Raw genomic sequence first — 8228 nt, forward strand, 5'->3', positions numbered from 1 at the left:
TATTGCCTCCCTTGCTAAGGCAATCCAATACACCGTAACTTAGACAGCTGGAAGTACCTCATAATATCTATGCTAACACTGCCTCTGCTGGGGAGCTAGCCCATGTAAGTGGGTTATCTCTGCAGCTTGTTCCTAGAAGAATAGCCTTTTCCTGATGGGGATAGGCCACTTAGGTCTGGGCTCCAGCTTTTCCTTGCAGTCTTTGGGTCCTAACCACGCAGACACAGATTTTCCACCAATGCTTTAGTCTTCTCTCAATTCATCAGGAATCTGGGCAAGGGCTGTGGACTCCTCAGCGTGGGGTGAGGGAGATGACTTCACAGCCTGACACATTTTTTTGTCTCTCCCAGCCCATGTGCTGAGTCTGACTCTCAGAGCCAGTGGCAATTCTGATCCAGACCTAGAACTCTTTTCTCCAAAGGTTCTTGGGAGTGACACTTTCCTTCTCTCCTTCCTTTTGGGTTCTTCCAGGGGAAACCCTTTCCCTGTAGAAAAATACATTGGAAAACTCCCTTCCTTTATTCTGTAGGAGCGTGTGTGTGTGTGTGTGTGTGTGTGTGTGTGTGTGTGTGTGTGTGCGCGCGCGCGCGCATTTCTTTTGCAGCTGCTGAGATCAGAAGCTAAAATCTTCTCCTGTATAGTGTGTATGAAATTACAGCTGTTGAGATTAGGGACTGAAAACCTTCTCTGGGGCAGGAAGAATTAAAATGGAAAGTCCAAAGTCAGAGATTAGCCAGGCTTCTAGTCCCACATGGTTCCCCTTCTTATTACACATGTTAGAGAGAGAGGATTCCCAAGTCAACAATGGGCTCCAACTTTCCCTCCCTACTACTGGGCATGCTGGAAACTGGAAAATCCACTTAGGTTCTTTTAGATAGAAACCCTAGGTGACTTAATGATGGAAATGTTAGAGCAGGAGTTAGAGATGGAGTGGGGTTGTCTACATCATCGGGGGGGAGCATGGGCAAGATCTGATCTTGGGTTTTTCATGGAGACTTTTGTCCAGTTGCTCCTCCCAAAATATGCAACAGGAATCTTTGGGGGCCTTAGCTTTTTTCCATTTCTACAATCAAAGAATTGGATCAAATGACCTCTTAAGTCTTCTTACATCATGACTAAGGTAACACTTCCTTTTTGCTCCTCTTGGAAATGGCACTTTTTTTTTTTTAACAAAGTCACTGACCTAAGCGTTTGGAAATGTTATAATAAAATAAGTCTGTGGATACATGAGCACAATAGAGAGCATGGATGTACACACACATATACACATACAGCTTTACAAAATGTGGCTGGTCTCAGTGCCCATGAATATGCAGAAGCTTCCCTACACAAAATGTCAGTGTTCTAGATAAAGCTCAGTGTTCTAGAATTCTACATTTTTTTTCTGATCCCTCCATCTCTGGTCTGCTAGAGAAACAGTAGGGCTGATTCACTTTTTTGTTTTAAAGTGAAGAAGTCCCAGAGATGGGTAATGATATGCTTGGAGGAAAATTCAGTACATCAGTATGTTTGTCTCTTCTCTTATGAAAGGAATTCAGATGGGTTCAACTTCCCTTAAGTTTGTTCTGGGGCCACTCCATGGATGGCTAGATTCTCTTTTCTTTCTTATGGCTTCACATTCACAACCAAGACCAACTTAGGTGGCCTTAGCACAGTGGATGATTCTGCACTTCCCTCTTCCAGTGGCAATGGGGATGCCCCTAAAGTACCTCCCAGTGCCTGACATTCTGATTATCCTTGGTGGTCTGTTAAAACTTATCTATGAGTGTCAATCATTTCCCTTTATCCTGTGAGCCCTACATGTCAAGGAGCATCTCAGCTCATCAGAAGGGCTCCAAATCCCTGAATCCATTTGGCAGGGCCCTACCATCTCAGGGCCCTCACAGAAAGACCCAGCTGGGCTCAGCCCCCCTGGCAATACTATCTCTGCCTTGAGCATTATTTTCCCAGTCTCATATCCTCTTTTCCTATTGGGAACTGGACTCCTCCAGCTGAGGAGGTAGGGAGGCTGCTGGGAAACACCCAAAGTCATTCTTACCCTGTGAGTCAAATCCTACTCTTCCCATGCTTCTTGACCTTAGGCATTTAAAAAATTATAATAGCTAGCATTTCTATTGAGTTGTTGTGAGAATAAAATGAAATTATGTCAGCAAATCTTAAAGATATAGAAATGCTAGCTACTATTATTATTAGTAACTTTTCTGAATACTCCTTGGCACTAGCTTCTCAATGTCATAGAACCAAATTGGACTTAATCTAGTTTATGGTATGTGGGCAATAATAATGATAGCCAGTATTTATATAGTGTTTCATCTATATTATTTCATTTGATCCTCACAACTCTGTGAGGTAAGCTCTATTATCATCCTCGTTTTACAGATTAAGAAACTGAGATAGAGAGTTTATGTGATTTGCCCAGGGTCACACAGCTAGAAAAAGCCTCCCTTCATGGAGAGGTCAGGAGTTTTTCCTTCCCTGATTTGTGTGTTGTTTGTCTGTCCTACGCCCTGAAGGCCAAGCACGGCCTACTAAAAAGTACTCCCAAATTCCTCATGTTTGCTATCGGCAGCCTTGCCTCCAGCCAGAGGCCCCCCTCTAGGCTAGTTATATATCTGCCCTAGTTTGGTTGGGGTTTTTGCTTGTTTGTTTTTTGGGTTTTATTTTGTTTTGTTTGGTCAGTTGAAGTTTTTGCAAAGCCCTTTCTCGAAGTTCTTTCTCAAGCTGTAGCAGGAGGTCTTTAGGCCACATTTAAGATCATTTCTTTGATTCTCCTCTCAGTAGAAATGGTCAGTTATTCTTCCACCTACATCTCTGTAGAGCAGCCCTTAGTGAAGCTATCATATGTAGACTTTCATCATTGCCCCTTACCTCCCTCCAGGGGCCTTTACCAATGGCTCTCTACTGGCCACAATTACTTGGACTTCATCCCATGCTGATGTTCCGTCTTGTGTTTCAGTGCTGTCTTGGAGACTCCACCTTCACCTTCAGGGAGATTATAAAGGACTGCATTTAGCAGTCTTAAGTGCCAAACTTATGACTAATTTGCTGTGACATATAAGCAAACTGATGAGCACCAACGAGCATTAATTGCCATGTTAAATTCTGACACCCCCTCTGCCCTTCATCTTAGCATTGGAGCTATCAGTGTTTGGAAGAGTGAGTGAGAACTTCTGTCTTTGGCTACCTGGCCTTAGGAAATAGCCTGGATGCTTCCAATCCCAAACTACCCCTTCTTCCTCCCTTTGCTCTTTTTTTCCCTTCTGCATAAATAATACCAGTGATCTTCTTCAAAGAGGGCAGAGGGGCCACGTGAAGAGAGAAAAGACCAGAATTAAAACTTATATGCCAGAACATCTAATATAATATCCTCCTGTCCCTTGAAAGTCTAATGGAAGGAACCGTAGGCTGAGAATCAGGATATATCCCTCTTGCTTCTTGTGACTTTGGGGTGTCCCCTAAGAGTTGTCCGGGAGGACAGGTAAGAAGATGCAGTCAAACAATAATTTGGAGTTTTGGGAATGTGACTTCATTCATTAAGTAAGCACCTTCTACCGAAACAGCTCCGCCCTTGCTCAGCAACTTGGTCCAAAATAGTTGCCTAGGGGTGCTGAAGGTAAGTATTTTGTGTAGGGTCACATGGCCAGAATGGGACAGACTTGAGACTAGAGCCCAAGACTTTTGCCTCTGAGGCAAGTTTTCCATGATGCCACAGTGCCTCTCAGTTTGGATATACATCTTTGGAAAGTGCTAATGAAACTCCTAAGACAGTATTAGTTTTAGGTTGACTCTATCCAAGAGAAGAAGAGTAGACCTTGCCTATTCCTAGCACCCTTGTCTGGCTGGAAATAGGTATAAATGAGCTGACTCCTTGAAGAATCTTCCAATCCAGAGGATTTATAACTTGTATAGGTCATGGAAGAGAGGTAGTTGGGGGTATTTGGGGAACTTTTTCTTAAAGTTCCTTTTAACAGCTTTATTTCTTTTTTCACTACCCCTTTTCGTCTCTTCAGGACTGTCTGGGAATCCTACAGATCTGGAGAGATGAAAGCAGGAGTTTGGACAAAGCTTCATCCCCCCTAAAAAGCCCAAGACCTTTTTGGAGTTAGTGTGGGAAGCTCTACAAGATGCCACACTCATCATCCTGGAGGTTGTAGCAATCATCTCCTTGGGCCTGTCCTTCTATCGGCCTCCTGGGGGTGGAAATGAGCGTGGGTGTCCTAGAACTGGGCAAGATCCTAGTTCAGGCCCAGCAGCAGGCATTTAGTATCGGTTATTGATAAACTACCTCCACTTACATTTTTTTCCCCATCTACCCGGAATGATTTGTTGAAGACCAGGGCTTTTTAATTCAGACTGCATTTGGACATTTTGTCCAGTACCCAGTGAAGTCCATTTCTACCATAGCATTCCTCTCTATGTCTCATCCTTCATGCCTAGTGACAAATAGAATATTGCCAATCCTCCAAAGCCCTGCTCCTCAAAGTGCAAGCCCAAGTACTTGGCATCATGGGAAGTTGCTCAACCTGTTGGGCAGAAGTAGTCTGACCCTTTTAGACTTAGGCGGTTATTTACCTGTGACTTGCCTGTCATTTATGTAGGCACACAGTCTGAACTATTGAGTCTCTGGCTCCTTTAAGGTTAATACTGTGGTGGTGCAGGTGATGAGTGGATACCTAAGCCTGGGTTTCTCAGCAGTGGTGGTTCCTCTTCCTGGGAGTCTGCCTACCTTTTTCTACCCTGCCCTATCCCTCCTCTCCCAGAGAGGGTTAGTAAAAGCATTAGCTCCACTTAGCATGTCAACAAGAACCTTATAAGTAACACCCCCTCCTTTCCCTCTCCTTATGAAGTAGATTGTGGGCAATCCAAAATTGGTGTGACAGATGAAGGGGAAGCAGAGACTGGCTGGAGTGAAGGGCAGCTATCCCATTTTCGGCCATCATTGTGGTGCTGGTGATGGCCTTCAATGACTGGAGCAAGGAGAAGCAGTTCTGGGGCCTACAGAGCCGTATTGAGCAGGAACAGAAGTTCACTGCTATCCGCAAAGGCCAGATTGTCCAATTGCCTGTGTTTGAGATTGAGGTAGGAGATATTGCCCAGATCAAATAGGGTGAGAATCCCATGCTGTAGGTTCCCCTCCCCACCTACCTACTTTATGGACAGGTGTCTATTGTGCATAGCCAACACTAGTAATTTTTTCACCCCATTTCAATTGGGGAAGCAAGTAGGGAGCCTGGGATACTGCAAGGGTATTCCTGGGGAGGTGGCCACAACTGGAGAGTTGGAGCCAGGGGGAAAGAAGTAGAATGGGACAGGGTGGATAAAAACCTTACTTGGGGTGAAGCAGCAAGGGTGATGAAGCCAACATGTGGCAGCTTTGTATTTTAATTATCTTAATGATTAAAATTTCATTCTCATAATCTAAGTTCTAGGTTCAATTGTTTCAGTGAGATACTGACAGTATTGTCAGCACCATTTTGATGCTCTCATCCTAGTTATAGATCACCTCACCCCGATTATAGTTCTGCTATTCTCCATTCTTCATTTCTGTTGTGCCTTTTCTGTTGCTTAGTGGACAAGCTAGTTCTCTCCTTGGTCTCATAGTATGAGGAGGGGTCTAAGAACTATTGAAGGGAGCTGGGTAGGTTATATTCTTCATTATCACCTTCTGGGTTCAAGTTTAGGTAAGTTGTAAGTCCTTTAGGAAAGGAACAGTCTGAGACCCTCCTATGGTGCAATTTAATATGACCTTGCTCCTGTATGGAATACCCAGAATGTTTTTCTGGGTCCCAGGGGGAAGTCATCAGGAATAACAATGCCCAGAGCCTTTGGAGGGTGTCCCATATTTTGCAGGGACTTTGTTAATCCACATGATACCTGTTTCTCTGTGGTACCTGCTTGTCTAATGCCCTTCAGGAAGTCTCCATGGGAGGAGCACTAGAGTAGAATCAGACCATGCCTTCCCACATTCTCTTTTTGTCTCTTACTATCATTGTCCATTTTCTTTTCCTCCCTCCTCCCTCTTTTTCTCCAGGTGACCTTTTGCCTGCAGGTGGGATCCTGATCCAAGGGAATGATCTGAAAATTGATGAGAGTGCTTTAACTGGAGAGTGTCCATGTCAAGAAGACTGTAGAGAAAGACCCCATGCTACTTTCAGGTGAAGCTTTAACTTTGTTGTCTTCTTCTGAGTGTGTGTTTTGATCTTCTTTGTCACCACAGCTAGATTTCATAGTCTGAGTTTGCTCGTTTTCTGGACAATTATTTGACTTTTAAATGCTTTGTTAAGATAGGGCTCTGCTTCCAGCGTGAAGAGCATATTGTTCCAAGCTTCAGGGGAGCTATTTTTAGAGATACTTCTAGGGACCTGTACATTTTCAGTTCTTCCAAGGATGATGTGATCTAAGAAGAGGTTTTTACTACTCTCCTGGCCTGTGCTCTGGTGTGTGAGCAACCACAGGCACTCCTTTCTGCCTTTGTACTGTGACGAGGGTCCCCTGTCTACTGTGGCTGTAAGCTCTGTTATGCTAGTGCTCTTCCTGTCCCTGGGACTTCCACACAGGACTGCGACCCAGATCTGAATGTGGGGAAAGCAACATAGTCTGCCTCAGTGCTAGCAAAAAGACCCCTGTAATCTCCTTCTGACTAGTTATTCAAATCCCTTTCCATCTGTGGACCGAGAGCTCCAGAAGCAGCTACTGCCACTGCCGCTGCTGATTCCGTCACTCCCAAGGCCTGCTGCAGGTTTGCTGGGGCCCGGTCTCTGCTGGCATGGCCTGCACTGGACTGTGCTGCTCTCTCACTCTGGTGCAACAGACCTTTTCTGCTGACCTTCCAAGTTGTCTTGGGCTTGAAATGTGTTTTCACTCAGTCTTTTTGTGGGTTTTGCTGCTCTAGAATTTGTTTAGCATCATTTTTAAAAGATATGTGGAGGGGTTTTGGGGAAAGCTCAGGTAAGTCCCTGCATTTACTTCACCCTCTTGTTTCCTTCTTCCCACTTTTCTCTCTGCCTAAAGGGATCTTAGATAGTGCAGTTGTAGATCACTGGATTATGGAGTTAGGAACACTTGAGTTCAAATCTAACCTCAGATACTTAGCAGCTGAGTGACGCTCGGCAAGGCATTTGACCTCTGTCTGCCTCAGTTTCCTCAACTGTCAGATGTGGATAATAATAGCACATACCTCCCAGGATTGTTGTGAGGATCAAATGAAATGCCTGGCACATAGTAGGCATTCAATAAATACTTCCTTCCTCCCTCCTTCATGTCTTTCCTTCCTTCTCTGGCCATAATCCTTTCTCTACTTCATTCATTGTAATGTAGTCAAAGAGTCAACAGAACTTAAGAGATGGAAAGAATCTCTGTCTATGCCTTGGCACTGACTCTTCTGCATGCTTGGAATGCACTCCTCCCGCACCTCAGCCTCTTAGAATCCCTAGTTTCTACTGAACCTGAGTTCAGGGATCCCCTTCCACATGATTATCTTTTCTGTTCTCCCAGCTACTAATACCTCCATCTGAAAATTATCTCATATTTACTATTATTGTTGGTAATAGTAATAATAGCTAGCCTTTACATGCAAGCCTTACAGTGCTTACAGAGCGTTTTTCAAAGATCCCCTCTGATTCTCACAATGACTGTGGGAGGTAGGTGCTATTATTATCCCCATTTTTACTGATGAGGAAACTGAGGAACCTAGAGGTTTAGTGACTTGTCTAGAGTCACACAGGTAGTCTGGATTTGAACTCAAGTCTTCTTGACTCCAATTTAACAAATGTGTGTTGGTTGATGGACCTTAAACATCTAGTCCAACTTGTACTTGAATAAAATCCCATCTATGACATCCTCAACAAGTGGTCATCCACGTGCCAGTTGAGAATCCCATTATAATAGGAAACTCACTGCCTCTCAAAGTGCTTCTATATAGCTCTAGTTGTTAAAAAGTTGTTCCTTCATATTGAGTCAAAGTCGGCTTCCCTCTATCTGCTACTCATGATTACTAGCTCCATCTTGTAGGGCCAAATAGAAATAAAAATGTTACCTGTCCAGATCTCTTTGGGCAACTGATATGTACTTCTCCCTACCAGTCTTTATTTCTACATGCTGGGCATACTCATGGTTTTAAATAACCTCACCTGGATTTTTTTTCTTAAACTCTGATGTAAGACTTTTTATGTTTATGCTGATTACATTCAAATTTCTTAAATCCAAACTGTCACTCTAACCTTTATATG

At 43.9% G+C, this 8228-nt stretch overlaps 1 long non-coding RNA gene across 1 annotated transcript; it reads left to right on the forward strand.

The window, feature by feature from the left end:
• Positions 1-626: 626 nt before the first annotated feature.
• Positions 627-8207, forward strand: LOC144457781 (uncharacterized). The gene is made up of 3 exons (XR_013482474.1): positions 627-4147; positions 4848-5079; positions 6032-8207. It is a non-coding gene; the product is annotated as an uncharacterized LOC144457781 (long non-coding RNA).
• Positions 8208-8228: the final 21 nt, after the last annotated feature.

This window comes from Phascolarctos cinereus, unplaced genomic scaffold (genome assembly GCF_003287225.1).
Source record: "Phascolarctos cinereus isolate Bilbo 61053 unplaced genomic scaffold, phaCin_HiC Scaffold_1019;HRSCAF=1677, whole genome shotgun sequence".
Classification (NCBI taxonomy): domain Eukaryota; kingdom Metazoa; phylum Chordata; class Mammalia; order Diprotodontia; family Phascolarctidae; genus Phascolarctos; species Phascolarctos cinereus.